At 48.0% G+C, this 20,741-nt stretch overlaps 1 protein-coding gene across 2 annotated transcripts in view; it reads right to left on the minus strand.

The window, feature by feature from the left end:
• Tsp74f (Tetraspanin 74F) overlaps window positions 1-18,553 on the minus strand; it is a 362,176-nt gene extending 343,623 nt beyond the window's left edge. The window contains exon 1 of one of the 2 annotated variants that reach the window (XM_077702261.1): window positions 17,975-18,553. The gene's annotated coding sequence lies outside the window, so the exon portion shown is untranslated. The remainder of the gene's footprint in view (window positions 1-17,974) is intronic. The other variant, XM_077702258.1, reaches the window with a different exon arrangement.
• Window positions 18,554-20,741: the final 2,188 nt, after the last annotated feature.

Below are 20,741 nucleotides of genomic sequence, written 5' to 3' on the forward strand. Positions count from 1 at the left end.
TTAAAAGGATAGCAGCTTTCGTTCCGTACGTATATACGCGCCCCTAACGCACATGGCTACCGCCCGTTCATTGTTTTGTTTCCTGAGTAAAGCTTACCTTCCTTACGAACTCGATCCATTCCAGATATTGGAGCGCTGCCAGCATAGCAGGCAAGGCTAGGGGTCAGAGAGGGGGCAACGTAATCTCGATCGAGAGTTAGTTTTCTGACGCCGCGCGAAGGTTCAAACACAAAAAAATTGCTCTGTGAATGCAACATTTAGGAAGTAGACTTGGGTGACGCAGCCGACACGGTGGCATCATGACGCGATAATCTGTGGCCACCACTAATTATCACGGGTGGACGACTGATAGATTAACCTCCCGATTAATCGATTAAAGCTTTATTCGCGATTAATTTTTTAGCCGGTTGATCCGTTGAAGTGATGTGAAAAAACTGAAGCACGAGTCCCGTGAGAAAATGACCGCAAGCGTGTCAAGAATCACACTCGTGTTCAAATAACCCGCCTTGCGTCACAATATAAACCGATGCAAGTATGCTCGGAGATGATGGCAATAAAAATCGAAAGCTCTTGGCCAAGACGGACGGGAAAATGGCAACTCTCAATAAAAATATGCACTGTACAAAAACGGCAAGCGGGCGCTCACACCATGTGGTCGTTGTATAAACTAACTCTGTCTTAAGTATACCACGAGTAACATGCGCCCCCTGCAATTACGGCGAGTGGCGATGTTCTTGATTCTAGAAAATTATGAAAGACGAAAGCGGTGATAAGCGTCTGGCCCACATCAGCGCCACGATGATGACCTGATTAACCCATCTGGAATGTCTGTGAACAGGCCGACGAGCATATTGATCGTATATATTAGTTCTATATCATAATGAATAATATTAAAATGACATTTCTGGCTTTTTTTTCTTAAACCAATGCAACCGATTAATCGGGTTAAAATTTTTTTAACCACGCCCAGCCCTAGTGATTATGTCATGTTAACACGTTACGTTTTCGAGCATTCTATCATACTAGTTATTCCAAATAGCAAGCACGCAGACGGCCATCAAAACCACCAAGTGTGCAAGACATAAACCAACCAACCGAAAAATTATGGGGGGAAAAGTGAACAAACAATCAATCCATGACAAGAAGCGTTTTGCGGCTTTTATTTCCAACGGACTGCGCTGCAATGACATACGCTCTGCAGGAGTCGGCACACCATGTAATTTGGGCGCAGTGCAAACAAGCAGACAACCCGACGATGTTAACCTACACGCCCAGGCCCGGTATGCATTTCTTGATTAAAGGCCGCCGGTTCAACACTGAGAGCGGAGTGTTTCTATTACTCCGAGGCACCCATCTTAGCGGGCGAACCCATCCTTTGCGACGCCTCGCTCTCTCGCCACCATCTGCGTGCAACGCCGACTGAAGGGTAGAGAGCCCGATCGCTGGTCCACTGCGGGATATCCCCGATGTTGATGTGGCCTTCCATCTTTAGGAAATAACGCAGCCGCATTCGCTGGCTAGAGCGGGGTGCGGTGAACTAACCATTTGAGGGAAATATTTCCATTGGGCTTCGATTGACGGGGCTTTCTCATCTAGGGGGCATGTCTTCGAAGGTAGAAGCCAGATGGCGACCAGTCAAACTCGTTCCGCTCGGCAAGCGCCGTAACCCCAAAAGGCCACGCGATTCGACGACGACAGGCAATCTCTTGAGTCTCTTCATCCGGGGGGAGGGGGTGCACGCTGCTCGTTTGTCAATCAAGTGACCACCATCACCGCGACAGGCTGTCGCGTATGCAGACATGCAGTGCGAGAAAAAAGCGAATGCGGAAAAGCCGCAGTTCAGGCGCACGGGCAGCGTGACAAAACAAAGCCAGCTCGAGGAAAATGACGTCACACGGTTCAGTAGATATTGCGACGGGTGGGAGCATTTTACGTTTTCATTAATGTGGCGTTTTGGGCGATGACTACAGGCAACGAATTTATCTCGCCGACTTGGACCGAATTATATTGATTTCAAATCGCTCTTTCGAGTCTCACCTCGTTCATCATTTAGTTTGTCTGCTGCAGTTAGTCCACCTCAAGTACAATAGGTTGCACTAGTTATCTCTCAACTTGGCGTCTCAGACAACCTTTAATTCGACCGCAACGTCATCTCGGCCCTAGCGTTTACCAGTGTGACGAAAACGTTGATGATTACGTTACCGTTAGCTAGAATCTTTCTGTATGGATATGTTCATTTAGGCGCATTTTGGCACGAATGGACGTTTTGCGCGCCGTTTTCAAGCCTCGTCTATTGCATATTCATTTGTGTAGATTTGAAGAATCGGTAGCTAGGTAATCCTAATTTAAAATTGAGAGTGTATTAGTTGCACTATATGTGCCCAGTTTCTGAAGGACTGCTTCACTTGAGGTGTACAGTGGAGTAGCCAGGACTTAATATCGGGAGGGTGCTCATCCAAAGAGGCTTGTATTCTTTCCCAAGCGCGAATTTATGAACACAGGCATAAGCTGGCGAGCATTTAAACGAAAGGGCGTGCGGGATTCAACCCACTCTCCCTGCACTAACACTACCCACAGGCACCTCTCAGGTCTGCTTCTGCTTAGTTAGGGAGTTTGCCTCGACTACACGCTAACAAAATAACCCACGGCAAAGCACACCATATAGCTCTGGTAGTTTTTTTATTTATTTATTTATTTATTTTATTTTTTTGTCAATAAAGTTTCATTCATTCATTCATTCATTCATTCATTCATTCATTCATTCATTCATTTTATTTATTTATTTATTTATTTATTTATTTATTTATTTATTTATTTATGTTCTCGAAGTCTTTACAGAAAGGAGCGTGGAATAAACAATAAAAAAGCGTGCGAGATACAGTGTGACAATGTTAAGCTCAACAGTGAACACACCGATTGCATACAGCGCTTCAAGCGGGGTATGCAATAGCGGGATTCAGCACCAACCAGTAGTATCTGCAAAACACAAACTAACACTCCTGTATGTTTTCAATACGTAGCGGCATCCAACTCAAGCCGAATTGTTTTATTCAATTTGTGAAAGAAGTTTGGGAAGACAAAAAAAAAGCGCGCGCATTATAAGCTGTGTGTATGGCGGGCGTCGTTTCGTTAAGTTGCGTGAAAAGCAGCATAAGAAGTAATGACGCCAAGCATATTATAAGTAAGGACCAACTGCGGATAAGTGCGTTTTACACATCACTGAACATCGAACGGGCATGGCCTTTAATATGCGCTATAATTAGCTGAAGTCGAAGCTCGTTAGGTGGAGGATGAACGCACTAGGCTAATTACTTCTGCTAATTCACAGTTCCATTTAGCGAGAAAGAATAAGTAAAGTAAACGCAGCTTTTTCAACGCTACAGTGAATGCATGAACGAAACGCAGTTTGTTACGCAGGACTTCTAATATGAAGACAGAAAACGGTACCTTTGTCCTATTTGTTCACTCCTTACGCGGAAGCAATTAATCGTAATGTAGACAGGGCCCAGTAAATTATATTTCCGTCTACGTCTTGTAATCAATTTTCTATTAAACGCACTCTGCGACTGAGAGCACTGCGACACATCTACATCCAGGGTTCCTTGAACCACACCGCCGAGCCCTTTACGAGATCTTCGTGGGCGCCGAGTCAAAGACGCATGTTCGCTACGAATGTTGATCAGCTCTCAGACGTCGCCCTGCTATCAACATCATCGTCAAGCTCTGTCTGTAATTAAAGCGCGTAGTGCGAACGCTGCCGAGTCGTTATAAGCGTAATAAATTAACCACCACTGCCAAAGCATAACAAACGACTGGCCGACCGGATCGCTTTATTTTTTGTATTCTTCTGCCCTTATTACGCACGCACTGCAGGGTCGCCGAAGAGCGCTGTGGTTCGCACCCCTTTCGCTAGAACATTCGCCTCATGCCAGCGCGATGAGTCATAACGTTCGAGGTACTTAACGTGTAGACCGGTGCCTGAACGACAGCGCCTGGCTCAATATCGGGAGGGGAGCTTATTGGAAGTGGGGCTCCCCTTCTCCCGTGTCTAAATAATAGACGTATGGATGCGCTTACGAGCTTTCAAGATGGGGAAGTGTGGACTCAGCGCCTCTCCTCTCCCTCCACCCCAACCACTACCCACGAGCATTTCTCACGCATTTTGCTGTTCCATTCTTAGCAGTGCGGCAAGAGTGCCGCCTCTCCCATGCGACGTCACCAGCGGCAGCAAGTAGAGCTACATGCAGTTAGTTTGGCTGCACTTTTTATTCAAACGAGTAACACACCAGTGACCATTGTTCATTCTTACTGACTCGAAGACAGTCCGTGCACGTGTGCAAAGGCCAACACGTCACTCGGATGCGTCCATGGTATCAAATACGATAGTCACATTGGCGACGTCTGCAATTATGGATCATCACATACAGCTGTAATGGATACCTGGGCAAGGTCGGGATTGCAGGGAACATTCAGGAGCGTCATTTTTCAGCGTCGACGCTAATGCAGTTCAAGACAGCCGACGCAAAAATGACTTATGAAGCACTTACTCAGGACAACTGCTCGCCAAGTGCGCCTCGAAGACACCTCGAAACCAAGTTTGTTCTACCTATGGACCCTGACCTCCTCTTTCCGATTTATATTGAAGCGGATGGTGCATCGAGTGCCTCACTCGACGACTACGCTTAGGTGGGCCCATACGTCGATCAACGTTACATTATTCGTTTCCCGCCCATCTCATGCGCCAAAGGTAAGAGTAGCAAACCACGTTTTCATGCCACTCTCAAGAGAAATGATACCCGTTTATTTGATGAGGTAAAATCCTCTCGCTCCGGGAGGGCCCATCGACGCAGCGGGGCCCCCTGGAAGCGTTTACAACCTTCTTTAAAGACGCTGAACGAAGGGCAAATTGCCCAGGTTTACGTCATTTCAAGAACACCTACTGCCTCTTTCTCCTAAATGTGGGTCACATCGTTTTCCAAGGCACGCTTTTATATTTGTCAACCATGGGGAAAACACAGCCCTTCCGAGTGAATTCGTCTGCCGCGTAATACCAACTGTTCCTCTTTTTTTTTTTTTTTTTTTTTTTTTTTACCAGATATGTTCGGCGAGTGAAACGATGTGGAGAGACTAAGAGCAACGTTCGAGAAAGAGGAGGTTGGCAAGAGGGGAGGGGGTTGCCCTGCCTGTGTTATATAAAGCCCGCACTCGCCGGCGTTAGCCATACAACGAGGTCAGACGTATACTCGACGCTAAGTTCACCATGGCTGAGGCGCATCATTCCGCATCCAAGCAGACCGAGAAGTCCAACGCTAATTATGCTAAGCAGAAGGCCAAGCGCCGTTAGTACTTTGACGACAGTCGCGAGTTTAAGGAACCGCACGAGTGTGTATCTGGTCATTCCAAATATTATTTCGCAAATGGCTATGCAATTGGGACTGAGACATGAAACGCCCTTAGGATGCGCGCTGCTGCCACGAAAGCGTGCGAAGGAAGAAGTCGTGCAAAGCCAAACGAGAAACGACAAACCGCAACACGCAGCAGCGTGTACAGATGGAGGCCCTTTCACATCTCAGTCCCAATCGCTTAACAATTTTCGTTATTAATTCTGTGCCTATCTTCCTTAAAAGTGTATGATACAGCTAGTGTGTTTATTCCTCGCCCACACATCGCGAGGTTAAATGTAGCTCTCCTTTGTTTTATATTTGATTCGTGTCTGCACGGTACTTATACTGATCGAGTATTTTTTTAGGGAATTGCATCGCCATATTTGTCCGCATTCCTGCGTATTCATTACATTTCTTCTAACGTGCATGGTTAGGTTTGATACGTGCTTCAGATCCTGTTGACTTCTGCTGTGCAGTATTTAAAGCGAATCTTTCTTGGTCTGACTGATGTCGGTGTTTCAACCAAAACGCACTGCAGGGAAGCCAACTTTACACAATGGGTAGGCACATGATGGTGGTGGTGGTGGTGTGATGATGCTTACGCTGATTATGATGATGATGATGATTGTGATGATGATGATGATGATGGTGGTGGTGGTGGTGGTGGTGGTGGTGGGGGTGGTGGTGGTGGTGATGGTGGTGATTATGGTGATGATGATGAAGAAACAATAACAAAATGCTTCCCGTGGTCGGAATCAAACCTGGGTCCCTCGCGTCATGAAGCCGATGTCTATCCCGAATGGGGGGCGGGCACGCTCAGTTTGCTGTCGTCTGAATTTGGACTTTAACTCGCGGGAAGTATGCACTTTGATTATTGACGCTTTGACTCTGAAAGCAGCGACTCTGACTTCGACACGATTGGCGTTTCAACCACCGTCGTCGTTGGAGTGGATTTGATTTCCATGCTTAGATTCAGTTTTCGCTGCACGTTTCACTTTCCTGTTTTACCGATTCCTATGACAGAGAAATCAATCAAGGTTTTTTCTCCATTTTCCCAGTCCTCTTTTCCATCCTCTACCCACAGGGCTTTTTAAAAAAGCCTCCTCTCTGCAAAAAAGTCATTTATTCTCCTTTTTACGGTATGACCATCGATTCAAGTACATTTACGCGCTACTTCGTTTTCTTGTTCCGTTTGCGTACTTTTTCTTGCTCTGCTCATCATGTTTTCATTAGTTATTCACGGTTACCTGTTCGGAAGTGTACCGGCGATGTAAAGGTTCTCCCATTACAGTACAAGTAAACCCCTCGATGCTTCCGACCGATTGGCAGCCCCGAAACCAGAGCTTCCCTCTGTAAAACCATGTTCACCACTTTTCTTCTGCATAGTCGTGGTTATTTCAACTATGTTTACTTGAGAGCTCCACAATTTCGCTTGTATTTTGGACAGTTGAACGCATAAGAAATAATTAATCCTACAAATACACCACGATCTTGACACTACTTCAACCTCTCACACTGAGAGCGTTCAAATCGAGTAGAATTACGCAAACGACGAATTTGACCTGAAGCTAATCATAAACTCTTCATATGCGACCAGTTTAGGAGCTCATGTAATTCACAGTGGGCGAAACTTCATGACGGCGCCAACTTTCTGCAAAAATTCCTGATCGAAAACTGGCGCACCGATTAAAACGAATATTGATAGAGTTAAAGGGGCACTGACACAAAATTTTGAAGGCGAGATAACTTCGGAGATAGATTGGTGGGAACACATATACATCATCTGCAAAATATCAGCGGCGAATACAGCCTAGAACATATTTAAAATCAATTTTGAAGTGTGCGAAACGCTACCGAGCAGCCAGCAGAGGACCACGCGCAATTGTAAATAAACAACATCCAAACACGTCACGAGTTTGTGTTTGCCGCTTCCGCACTACCGGCGTTTTTTGCCGGCTCGCTTGGCTCGCCGCTCCAATCGGAGGGCCGGAGGGCGGAGCTTCTGCTCTCGAGAACGAACGACCCGATCGTTGGCGGCGGAGGCGCCGTGATTTCGTCAGCTAATCGGGCAGCTGGCCGCGACCAAAGTTCTACAGCGATTCCAGGCACTCTGTTTCTATTACTGTTTATTACCATTGGATGCGAAAACGCGCCGGAGGCACGAAAAGCTCACTGATCTAGCCGCACGGTCGCTGTGCAGGCGGCGGCCACGGCCGCGAAGTGGCCCAGGCCGGCGCAAGTACCTCGAGTGATAGCTTGTTACCGCTGCACGAAATTGTCCCCAAGTCCCGACCATGGTGGCTTACATGAGAAAGGAGTTAATGATGCGATGGCGGGTTGCATTAAAAATTGTCATCTGCACCGATTACGAGAGCGGCACTCGAATATCCGCCGCAGTGCTGAGCCGAACACATCTGTAGGCGGACCTGTAGGCAGACCGGCCGGCTGCTCCCAGCGCGCGCCTTGCCACCCACCGTCTCGAGCGTCGCGCGTCGTTCTTTAGCCGCGGTAGCATTTGCACTCGCAGCGCCTGCGTCACATCCACGGTCGCTTTTTAATTAAGCGCCTCACGAGATCAGTACGTGGGGGCATTCGCAGAAACAGCCGTCGATGCGGATTCGACAGTGCTACGGCGGCTCTGCTCTGTGATATCCCTCCGACGGTCACGTGGTCAGCTTTGTTCACACAAAATCCACAAAATCCATCGTTTCGCGGCACTCGCTGAAACCGAAACTTCGACTGGCCGCATTGAAAATGCCTCTAATTAAACAAACGTCGCACGCTGAAGCAAATGAGGTTTCTACAGGTTATAAGTAGGTCACTAGCTACTTATCGCAACAAAAAAAACAAGATGCAAAATTTTTGTGTCAGTGCCCCTTTAAACCAATGTAAAAATTATTGCCCGACGATCTACAACATAATGTACTCGTTAACCTTAGCTCTAACACTTGTGTTCACACTAAATGCCTCATCATGTGCTACACGTCTAGTCTACTACGTTACTCGCTGAAGCAGCACAGTCCGCGAGGCTCGTGAGAGTGACTGTACAGGCCCGGCAAAGCACACAGCGTAGGGCGCGCGATTCAAATGACGACTGCCTTCATCAGTGTGGCGCAAGGACTGAAGACGGAGCTAGTGTCGCGGGGAGGGCAATCGAGAACGGTAGAGTGAGGGTATAGGATCGGCGAGCGTGCCCGATGGAGAGGAAGATGCGAGAGAGGAATAAACGGAGCCCCACGTGCGCCCGAACTTGTGTCAAAGGAGGGAAGAAAAACCGGACAACTGCGCGGCGCTTCCTATCGAGCATTGAGTCAGCTTGCACGGCGACATCGATGATGACACCAATAAGCAGCCGTGGCGTTTGCCTCAGCGCTGGCTGTCTTCGTTTTTTACCCCGTTTCCCTCCCTCGCCTGGCGCGGTGGTGGTGCGGGCCACTCTCGCTTCCGGCTGCCTCCTTTTGAGGCCGGCAACTTCACCCGCGGCTCGTGAGCCAGTCGAACAGCGCTTGGAATACACTTCTCTGTTTTCCTATCTTGGCCCACTTTTTACGCGCTCGCGGACTTTAAAACGGCGCAAACACGTAAATGACCGGCGTCGGCCACCTCCCCCCTCTCTTACCTGATTTTGACCTTACCTCTTTTTTACTTTTACCTTACCTCTTTTACCTTTTTTACCTTTGCCTTCTTATTTTTACCTTTACCTTACCTCTTACCTTACCTGACTGGCCTTCGCAGATGATCGGCAGCGAGATCGGCAGGTTGAGCTCATACACTCACGCCATTAACGAAGAGCGCCATCACGTGACTTACTCCTCTTCAAGTTGTTAATATTGTGCCTCTAATGTTACTCCTTTCTTTGAGCGCATAGCCAATTCTATCACATCTAGATTTATTTGGGGCTGCCATTAAGTGTCGCCATTTTTTAATCGCGTGAGCAATAGATGAGTCATTCTCGTAAACCTTTTCGCCCTACATCAGCAGACAGAGAGCTCGTGAGGATACGGGTGACGTCAGTCGACACGACTGTGGCTGCAGTGGCGCTGCATTCGCACCGCTGCCGGCCCACTTGCTGAGCCCCCGGCAAATAGAAGCGCCACTCAGCCCCTTCTCCACCCAACGCGCCGCTCGCACGGGGTCTCGACGGCATCCCGTCACAGCTTGTACGCGTTGCAAAATTGGGTCTGCAGCGAATGCAAGACCGTGTAGGTGGCAAAAGAGCGGATGTACTCGGAATGACGGCGAGGGGATGCCGATACTGGTGGACAACAAGGATAGCGACAGGCTGCCGACGCCAGTGCTAAATCGAGCACACGTGGTCACTGGAACGCTTAGAGCGCAAAGCACGGTTTACGCGATGTGCGAAAGGCATGCGAGAAACGCCCTGTTGCGCCATTCTAAATACGGAACAAGGCGTGCGCATAGGGCCATACTGAAGTTGCCGAGGGGGATGGATGAGACGAGAGAGCATTCCTAGTGATCCAGCAGTTGATGTTCCACTAACACTTTATATACATACACACGCTGCACACGTGTGTGTACACGACCTGCTCCACTGACTCGTCGACATTTGGTGTCGTAAGGATGGCCGGATTTTCAAATAAGCGGATTTTCATAAGCCGTAAATCTCATATCATCTGGTGCACCTCAGAACAACCAATCGGCAACAGTTACACCTTCCCCTCTATTACAAGTACCCAATGCGGCTGTAAAATAAATATCCGCACGGTACTACACCAACGTTTCGCGGTAATTCAGCCATGGGGACCCCTGTCACGCCACCGTATGCAACTCATTCGACCCTTTCTGATACTTTGGTTACATACCTGTTTAGAAATTACCGAGGAGGTACCAGATCGTAGCACGCTTGCACGCATGGCTTGTCGGCGAGCGGCGGAGCTAGAAAGTGGGCACTCCCTTTATATCAAGCATGTCGTTAAAGGGACACTAAGGTGTACAAACACGTTGGCCTGTACCGGTAAAGCGCCGTAAATACAATTATAGTGCTCACAGCAGCGGTGGTTGCTTAATAACACAGGGAAAGCTTGAAAAACGAGAGAGAAGTGCTATGTTTATTCCTTAACTTCTAGGCCAAAAAAAAAAAAACCATCATTCTGCGCACGAACGCAGAGAGTGAAACGAAACGTGTGATCTTTCAGTTAAAGCGCATACTGATTCATTCATTAGTTCCCCTGCAAGTTGGCGTACTCAATTCGAGTGCCCACAGCAGAAAGCAAACGCGGTATTAAAGGGGCCATGTAAACAACATGCAAGTTTGGTTCATTATAAAGGCTACTTTGTGTCACTGTCCAATGATACCAATTTTGTAGCGAAGTTCACACAAATAATGGAGGTATTAAATAAAAGTAGTTGAAGCAGCGGCGACTCCCCGTCCCCTCTCGGGCGACGTCTCTATGACGTCACAGAATTTTGTTAGTGCGATTGACGCCGGCGATTTAAGCCATCCCCAAAGAACATGAATGGGCGATTGTGGTAGCGCCCAGTTGCTCCGTTAGATCGCATTGCTTAAATGCTAACGCTCAGATAACAAACTGATCATCACGTTTCTACTGCTGGCCCATATTACGTCACTCCTGCCCATGCCACGTCAATGTAGCCCGAAATCACAAAATGTGAAAATTTTTTAACCTTTATTGCGTTTTTTTCGAGTGAATAACGTCTTTCGTGACTGGAATGGAGCTGTGTGAGTTGCCAAAAGCTGGTCCTTTCAAACTAAACAAACTTGCATTTTGCCCTCACGGCCTCCTTAATTAAGCGGCTCCCCTTGTGAAAGCAATAAGCCGCCGTATTTATATAGAGCTGTGTTCGTACAAAAGTCTGTCGGCAGACTCAACGTCTGTACTGCGCTAATCAAAGGACAGCAAAAGTCATCGCCCATCTTTACTTCAGCAGGCTATCGATTGTCATTCTTTCCCGCGTTCTGGGCTTAGCATCCTTCTTTTCTTCACGTCAGCAATTTTAATTCCCGGAAAGCTACAAAATATCCGAAAAGCTACTCAGAAAAATTTATGTTCATTTTCGCAAAAAATAGTAATTTTTGTAAGCATACATAACTATTATCCATGTGTTGCAAGCTGAGCTAAAAACCAGATTACACGCGGAGAGGGGTAAATATTGGGGCGGGTATATACTTAAGAGAAAATGGCGAGGGGGAGGCAAGGGTGAGGGGGCAGGCGTAATACCGTGATAGACGGTGTACTATACCGTCTGCAATGTCCTGATGAGGCGCCCCGTTTTCTGTGTGTTGTGCAGAAAGTACTTTTTGTGAGCTATTCATTCTTCCAAGGTTTGCTACTTCATAATAGGGAAGAGTCGAAGAATATAATCAATCTGGGGGTGTATTTTTAAATGAGCGCTTATCAAGCTCTGATGAAGCACTCCCGTTTGTGCGATAACAAAAATCTAGCATTATACGAGATATTCTCCAATATTGACAATATTGCTCAAGAACATTTAACAAAGAAAAGCATACACGGCCTTTCGGAACTTACTGAAAATTTTCGGAGTGTTTTACATTTATCAAAATTATTTTTTTCCTTTTCCTCTACACTTCTCTGCAACTATTTAACAACACTGAATTAAGCCGGAATTTCAAATATTGACTCTGGCAGCAAGTGCCGCGACATAAACAATTCAGCAACGGTGGACCGTACGTATATAAAAAATAAACAAGAACAAAAGAGAGCCCTAAGGGGGTCAGGGGTTCCGCGCGCACGAACCGAGAAATGTATTCCATCCCGCGCGCTTTTTCTCCGTTGGGTAATACTCGTCACGCTTTGAGAGCACGTCATCAGGAGTGAGCGACTGACTCAACTTTTCAAGGATTTCACGACGTGCTGCTCCCCACGAAGCCCGTCCGAGAAATGTTTTCGCCAGCGTTCAAATCAACATGACGCTGCCCCTTAAATTTTTCTCATTTGAAGGCACGTAAAAATTACAGGTGCGGATTTCTTCTTCCAGACTGCCGTTGCATTACTCGGGCCTTTCTGTAATATCAATAACTGTTGCACCAAGAAGATTGTGCTTAAATAATATAAAACATGCCCTAACGTTACCCCCACTTGAGATGGCGAAATAACTGCAGGAATATGATGATTTTATTTTCACAGAACGGTAAATAACCAATACGTCTCAGAATTCAAACACGATTTTTGTAGCTGCAAGTGAACACTAAAAAGAAAATATAACCTTAGAAAACATTCGCAAAACAATAAAATGAAGTTCAGAAAATAATAGCATATCGGCAGTTCTTTGTAATAGCTCATATTGCGCCCTCCTCTTTTATTCAGCACACTTCCCGCCAGAACTATACCGACATCCGCATCGACTGGGTACGTGGCCAAGAACCGTTTTCTTCAGGCAACCAGGCGGAGGCCGCTCAGGAGAGTTGCCCCTCCTATCCTCCACTGGTGCCTGGGGTAAGGCCGTCGCGGTCCCCTTCACCCTCCCCAGCGATACGCATCCGCCCGCGCAAAAGAGAATCGACGCGCCCCTCCAGGAGTGCAAACTCCAGCTGGCTACCTCAGCCGCCCACCACCTATTTCCCGCTCAAGCGAAATATTCTTGTTCCATCCAAACTGTTTTTGCGGTAATATCAAATGCAGCCTAGACACCCGGAACGCTTCGCAGGTGGTATACCTTACCCCCCCCCCCCCCCCCGGTGTCCTTACTGCCATACACCACCAGAGCTCGCGCACCTAGTGTGGTGCTGCCCAGCCTTTGCCAGCCATTGTACATTCAAACCCCTCAACCACACCCTGATCTACAACAAACTGATGCACAACCATTACCTGAACTCGCAGTATAATCAACCAAAAGTGGCCTAGCAAGGGTTGTTTGAGTGGGTCCTCCCCGAACGAACTGGCAAAGCTGCACGAACTCCCGACTGTTTTGCGATTACCGTGAGCTGGCCCATTAACTGCAGATTTCAAAAACTGGCCCAGTTATTCAATCTACCGAGAACGACCAGTGTTTGTTTATTTTCCCTTACCCTCCCTCCTCAATCCTTTCGTCAATCGTGATTTTTCGAATAAAGTCTCTCTCTCTCTCATGCCTGACCGGTCAACGCCTATCAGATAAGAAACCTGCCTACCTGAAGGGTGATCACTCGGTGTCAATCACGCTCATACGAATCGCCAAGTTGCGCGAACGTCAGAAAATATCAACACTCGGAGCTCTAAACAGGACATGTCCGGCCAATCGTATGACAGGGATAAGAAGGTAGGCGTAAGCAGTCAGGCTTTAGTCTTATCTAGGAGGCGTTTGACAGGTTCGCGACAAACTAGAACAGAATTTAAGTTATTTTTTAAATTTATTTTACGAGGTGTTAGTATACATAAGTAGTGTGTCAATGTTGAAACAGATTATGCCGAGAGGGTCTTGAAGGGTCAGCACAAATTTTAAAATATACATGGGTGCCCACACTGATTTTCAATGGCCAGAAAATAAATGTCATGAATAAAAATCGCCGAAACAATTCTTTAATATTGAAAATTGGTCCATGACAAAGAACGACATCCTGTCGTTACTACATACATAACGGACCCATGAAACAACTTAACCGGGCCACATACGGATCAACACACACCACAGAACTACGAAAGTCTCCCATAAAATTGTCTCCCCTTATTTCGTATCCTTCAAATTCGTAGCATCATTTGTTGTTATACGACCACGCGCTGTCGTCAGAGGAATATCGCTACTATTGGCAGTATTTCCTTTCACTGCGGCCATAAATGTATCACATAATAAAACACGCTGATACAAAAACAAAGCCCATGGAAGCAAAAGAAAAAAAAACCTACTTTGTTGATCGATAACCACACACTTCACGCACGCACGCACGCACACACTTCCCATCGCTTTCACAAGCTTGATAATCCGATTTATTTCCCCTTCACGCCCGTATGTTAACTGATGCCATTTCAAAGAAATGAGACGCATACAGCTACGCTCAAGACATGCAACCCATTCGTTTCGGCGCTATTTGAACCCTAGTAACGTTTACACCATTTACGTACACAGGCGTCATCACAAAAGGAAAGCACAGATTAAAAAAATTATGGGCATTGATCTTCGCTTAAATAATTGGTAACCGAAGTCAGTCAAAATTGTTTCGACAAAAAAATGGCAAATGCGCTTTGAATAGAAAATTCGACAGTACTTCTGGAAGATGTGCGAGTAAGATTTGTTAGTTCGATATTTTTACGAGCGTATTGAGCGATGTGCTGTTCAAACGGGTGCGAGATAAAAGTAGTGGGAGAAACTATATGCGACAATTTTTAGTTCCGAGCTATGAGTATTTTTGAGTTGATTATGCTACAAAACTTGGTAGTATAATAGTTGTAACCTACAAGACGCATGGCGGTGTTGCACCGTTTTACGGCTGTTTTGCCGAAACTGATGAGGTTGTTTACACGACTTCATAAGCGGTAGCTCTGTGTTATTCTTATTAAATCGTCAACTTTTATTAATCTAAACTAGTGACTAGGATAAATTTTAATTACAGTTATGAAATCGTCTGAGCAGGCCAACATCGCATAACTTGTTTTAGATTGGCCGCTGAATAACACGAGTTACAGCTGTCGTCTGGCACCAAACTCACCAGTAGACGTTTATGTACCGACATAGGGCGGAATTTTCAGGTAGTAATTGCTACTTTTTAAAACAAGTACAAGTCCCTTTTTAAAACAAGTACGCGAGGGTCAAACATAATATGTTGTTTTCCATAATTTTCCCATATTTGAGCACGAGTTAGAAAGTTCTCTCCGGTAAGTCGACTTAGTTGCAATGCCTGCTATGCTGGCAAATGACTACAGCACCGAAAAATCTTGCAATCCCACTGCAGTCAAATCTCTATATAACGGGACCACCAAAAATTGTTCGTTATTTTGAAAAACTTGCGGTTATAAGCCAGTGCTCATACCTGGGAGCGACAATGGCGTACATTGGCAGTATACGCGTGTGCAGATAAGCAAACTCTCAAATAAAAACGTTGCGCTCACTTCAAAGCAGCTTTATTTGAAGAAATCAGTTATTTTCTTCTGGCGAGTGCAGCAATGCTCACGTCGTATTTCACTCTGCGCGATACCTCATCGGGTACATCATCGCAATGGGCGATGAAAGTGTGGACTTCGTTGGTGTGCAGTAAAACATCAATTTTCGACACTATCTCATCTTCTCCTGTGTTCTGTGACTCAATGTTGGCTGTGCTGGCGTCTTGTTGGCTGTGCCGCTTGCTGCATTCATCGTTGGATCTCGCACAAACTTCGTAGCAAGATCGCTCAACAACGAAATACCTGCCCGCACACGTGAATAGCGTGAAAAACAACAAAACCACCAACCGGCCACCGACTGACGAGAGAGAAAAGGGTCAAAGGCGGCTTGGCTGGCTAGGCTACTGCACATTGATCTACAGCTTTGCGGTGGCGCTAGCAATTGGCCCTCAACGTGGTGATGATGATAGCTACTCCACTCGGGGGGAACACACACAGAAACGACGGTGTCTGTTTCACGCTATAGTTGCGCGCTTTTACTTTACCCGAATTCATAATACTGATGTTACTCGACCGTAAAGGAGAAAATAAATTACGTGCGTTATTCTGAAATATTTGCTATACTGAAATTCGTAGATCCGAAATATTTTTACATTGAAAATATAGGCAATCCGGTGGAGATTTTGAAAACGTAGGTAAACGCGAGAAACTCGGTAGTGTTTTGTTCGTAGTAACGAGATTTGGCTGCCGTAAGCTTTGCGGCAAATATATTCTTTTGAAGGATCCCCTGCGTGCTGGTGAATCCCGAAGTAACATTCAATGCTTCAAGTGACGGCTACAACTTTCCCTGTGCCTCCAAACGTGAAAGGAACAATGTAGTATTTTACTCGGATCCGTTTCAGGGTCCCTTTAATTCCCACACGGTGCAGTTTCAATCCGCAGCGGAGGTGAAAATATATGCCCATTTCTGCACTTCCTTCGCCTTCAGTGTCTGCAATACACGATTAAGACTTCCTGCCGCAACTGACGCGAATGCGGTTCCGATTCCCGTTATGCATCCCACCTTTTCCACTGTTTATGCAGCGTACCGGGGCTTTTCACTTTAAGTCAACACTGAATGCGCCTGCACGGTCGTGGCCCGCGTGCGCCTAGGTGGCACCACACCGAAGGAAGCGCTCCCAGAATGCGCTGCGTTAAAATGGCGGGTGTTCGATTGAGAATATACTATAATGAGGGGCGGGCGGTCCTGTTCAAATCAGCGGTGAATATCAAGTTGCGGTCCGCCAGAGCTATTGTGATGCATCTGGCCACTAAGTACGGATGGCAGGTAGGCCAGGCTAATCACGCCAAAAAATAAGAACACTCCGAGGCTTTCAAAATCAAGCAACTCACAAAGTGGGCAAATTACCCTTTTGAAAATCAGCGAAGAGATCGATTTATCAGTTTCCCTTTACGCGGTCACTCGATATACGATAAAGGCGGCTTTGAAATGCGTTACGTAAGGGTACTGTGTAGCAACAGAAACGTGACCAAAGGAGAGAGAAACAGCACTAATGACCGCGGAGGACGTAAGCGTTGCTAATAGCCGCGGCCGCCACGCTCATTTAGTAAGAAGGAAGCGTAATGACGTAGGAAAAAAAAAGAAGAACACAAGAGATAAACAACACGATATAAAAAACCAAGTAAGCACAGAGTGCACGAAAAAACTTGCCAGCGTCGTTATGAAATGGCCAGTATGCAAATGCACTCCAATCACGTGGCTCATTAGCAAAGGCGTTCTTTAAACGATTCGCGTTTACTCATTATTTGTAAAGTTGGAGCGAATGTTATTTGATTTTATTTCGTTAGAACATACGCTTAAAATTTACCGCGTTTACACGAGAGCGACAGAAAAGCCGCGAACCCAGTTTGTCGCGTCGACGTCATGTAAACGAAGCCCTCCGCTCGGACTTTCCAGAGAAGTGACAGCGTTAACAGGCTTGGAAGAGTTATCTCGACTTTGCACTATGGCTCGCTGCGATGCGCTTCTGCCGCAGCCATGTAAACGCGGCCATTGATATGTAACATGGGTTTCACATGGCGTCACCCCCGTCCTTTCTGGTGTGCTGCTCTCACCTTTCTCAGGGCTACGAAGATAAGAGCAGCAAATAAGTTCAGTTCACAACCTTTCACCGCGCACGCGGAGCACCAACATGGCAGCTACAGTGACTTCAGTGTCTATATGACAAGTTACTGATTGCTTTTGTTGACATTACTACTAAGTATCAGCAGCTGAGTTATAACTATTATATCCTGTTAGGATCACAGCAACGCCAGAGCCTTGTCATAAATTTGTGGGCTGAGTATAAAGCATCGCCAGCAAAAGGGCCTACGTAAGGTGAACTCCGCCTATTTACCCTTTTACTGATAGTCGAACTCTTACAAAAACGTTGGGCCAGCGAAGAAGATAATGTTTCGCTAACGAAGCTTCATGTTTCTTCCAAACGCCGCGATTGTTCTACCATTTTTTCGCCAGAGGATCAAGCAACACGTATTCACATGAGATAGAGCGCCTTAAAGAATGCGGCGTTCACTTACCCTACGACGTTAACAAAAACGTCGCTCCGGGCCAGCATGCCACCAGCGAGACAGACAAGTTTGGCGTGCAATCCTCAGTCGGCACCAAACAGCACACACTTCCGGAAGGCGCTCAACACAATCACCGCTTCGTCCGAAGTTTCACGGAAACGACGCCGTCAACTTGTTCCCCGCACTTTCGCCGTGTACGCAACGGGCGATCGACGGCGGCGGCGGCTTGCAACCGAGGCGGCGCCCTGGCGAAGCGCTCGTCCTTAGATCTTCTATGCCTCTTGTCTTTCTACCAACGCGACAGGATCGCGGAACCGGTAATCACACGAGGACGAACGTCGAAGAGATGCCGATCGGTTTCACCCGGCATTCAACTAAGTGTTGCTCAAACGGATACACAGCCGGCGCATGCGCACTGCTGATATACTGTCAGTTCCGCGGGGCGTTGTGCCGGCTTGAGTAGATGAGCGATGCCGTTGCACGTTAACGTAAACGAGAAGAGGGGCGCTGCAGACTAAGCGCGCGGTGCATCAGGCCTTCACGTGTTTTCACTTTCTCGTTCCTCGCGGGGCACGAAGGAGCCGTGTCCGGCGGTGGCAGTCGGCGGCAACGGATACCACTTCGCTCGCTCGCTGCCCGTCTAGCGGTCCGGCAAGCAACACACGTGCGACGAGAACGAAAAAAAAGGGGGCTACGACAAGAGCTGGCTTCCCTCGCCGGCCCCGCTTCCTTCCGCCGGTCGGCTTTCGATCGGCCGCTGTTCCGGGACCAGCCTATAACGGGACCGAGAGCGGGAACGCTCTCACGGCGGCCTCTTCGCGCGCTCTCCCAGCCGCCGATGCTGCGGCGCCGGAAGGAAAGAGGGCCAGCGAAGAACCCGTCATGTGGGACGACCACCTTGCCGTCGCCGGAAAAGCGATGTCTGCGCGCCGGCAGCCGCGGCGCGGAAGGAAGCGGTCAGCTGGTCTTCCCCCCATTTCTTCGCCGACGGCATCCCTCCCGCAGAGCGCGTGATGCTTTGGCCGAAGTATGCGGGCAGCCGGGGGGCCTCCCCGCGGCGTGATGTGTTCGCTTTTCTCTCCCCGTGCAGCCCTGTAGTGACAGCGAAAGGCAATCTATGGGGCAGCCGGCCGCTTCTTCCTTCGTGCCCTCGTCTGATCCGCGACCGGGTGGCACCCGGGTCATCACTGTCGCCGGCAGCTAATGGAAGATTACACGCTCGGAAGAGTGATGGTTCGCCGATGTGCGCGTGCCAAGTAGGGCATGCTGACTCACAAAATGATAGCGGGAATTTCGTTTCGTTTTCGATATTAAAGGACGTGCAGTTGATCGCCGGAGCAGCTGGAAACATCTTCAAGTCTACGCACCGTGAGGCAAAACTGAAAGATGGGAGAGTCGGTGCACATCTGTTGACTTTATGGCGCCCAGTAAAACATAGGACAGAGCAAGAGTCGTGTCGCGTTCTCTGTCCTGTGCGTGTTACTGTGCGCTCTAGAGTTTCCGTGCTTTCTACACATCCATAAACCCGTTTAAGACCGTCAGCATGATAATTCAACCTGCGGTGGCCGCTTTTAGCGCATTTCTTTTTCTTAAAAAATTTATGCTGATAGCGCGAAGCAGATGTCGAGGCGAAATGTCCCAACGCCAATGCTGACAAAACAATTTCCAGAAAGCGGCAGACAGAAATAAGTTCATTTGAACACAGCCGGGGCGATTAGGCCGCCGATGTCTTCCCCGTCGTCGGTCGCGCAGCAGGTCCCCTGTGGGCGGGGGTGCAGCGCCGTCGCCCAAGCGGGCCAGGTCTTCTTGCATGTCTTTGGGGGGCCGGGTCACGCAGGGTGGCCTCCCGGGGCTCCTCGCTAGTGATGGTAAGGAGGATGGGATGGGATCTGAGCCGGGATAGCGGGTTGCTATCACTGGCCCACACGATGCGGGAAGCGATGCGTGAGAGGCAGAACAACGCAGACATGCGGAGAAGTAGCTCAGCAAAGATGGCGAACATGATGGTACGGATGGGGAAGGAGCGTACCTGAAGATGGCGATAGACGACCGCAGTAAAGGTGCGGTGAGAGACGGGTGAGGAGGTGGGAAAGCGGCACGCTCCAAACGGTAATGGGTGAGGATGTCCTTGTATGTGTGCAACATGTCATGTCGAGTGAATATATGACTCATTTGCGACGCCAGCGAGCCCTGGGGAGGCTAAATCTCGAGGAGCTTCATGGGCCGCTGAGTTTCCGGGTAGCGCGGGAGTGTATGGCCCGCGACTTCGAAAGGACAAATAAAGTTGCCGGGGAAATTCTTCAGTTTACAGAGAGACGTTAGGATGTCTGATTTTGAGTCAGCGATGATAGTTGTTTCAAGGTGGGGACTGTTGGTCATAGCCAGAGTGACGGCGATTTGTGGGGGGTGTAGTAAGTGGGGAAATGGATCGCACCAGTGCTTGTGACGAGTCAATCAGCGTGGCTATCACAGCCGCTCTGGTGAGGTAGGTCGCTGTACCTGCGTACAAAGCAGGGGAGCGTCTAAGGTACGCCTTTCCAAGACCTTTCATGCAAGCTAGTCTGCGATCTTTATTGTGCACTGGACGCATTTGTCGCGGAGCGCTTGTCGGAAGGGGGAAGGGGGAGAGAGGGTTAAGGGCTAATTTTAAGCGATTGCTGCTGATATGTCGGGGGTGGGTGGTGAAACGTCCAAGGAGGATAGCAGGTGCCGACCCGTGTGACTCTCACTGAGTCTTTAATTAGGCAGTACGATGGGCTTCCACTATTTCGCTAAG

The sequence above is a fragment of the Haemaphysalis longicornis genome, unplaced genomic scaffold (genome assembly GCF_048455015.1).
Source record: "Haemaphysalis longicornis isolate Haplotype H1 unplaced genomic scaffold, Haemaphysalis longicornis Haplotype H1 scaffold_3, whole genome shotgun sequence".
Taxonomy (NCBI): domain Eukaryota; kingdom Metazoa; phylum Arthropoda; class Arachnida; order Ixodida; family Ixodidae; genus Haemaphysalis; species Haemaphysalis longicornis.